The sequence below is a fragment of the Penaeus monodon genome, chromosome 28 (assembly GCF_015228065.2).
Source record: "Penaeus monodon isolate SGIC_2016 chromosome 28, NSTDA_Pmon_1, whole genome shotgun sequence".
NCBI classification, from domain to species: domain Eukaryota; kingdom Metazoa; phylum Arthropoda; class Malacostraca; order Decapoda; family Penaeidae; genus Penaeus; species Penaeus monodon.
The window spans coordinates 4,190,200-4,190,443 of NC_051413.1; the positions used below are offsets into that span (position 1 = coordinate 4,190,200).

Consider the following 244-nt stretch of genomic DNA (forward strand, 5'->3'; position numbering starts at 1 on the left):
TAAAATTGTTAGAATATCATCCATTGAAAAATGATGCGCTGAGGGTGAGGAAAAATTCAAGGAATAGGTAAATAGGTCAAATCAGGTAGACCTATCATGGTGTGTGGAAATGGGGGAATGTGGGAGGAGATTTGGCTGGAAGAAATATACCATGCCTTAAAACTACTTAACACCCATTACATTTTATTCGCGAGAAAATGGAGAAGGGAAAACACAAATCAGGCAGCAGAGGCCTAAAAGGGTA

At 39.3% G+C, this 244-nt stretch overlaps 1 protein-coding gene across 2 annotated transcripts in view; it reads right to left on the reverse strand.

The window, feature by feature from the left end:
- LOC119591298 (RAB6A-GEF complex partner protein 2-like) overlaps nucleotides 1-244 on the reverse strand; it is a 6,703-nt gene that overhangs the window by 5,264 nt on the left and 1,195 nt on the right. The window lies entirely within an intron of this gene.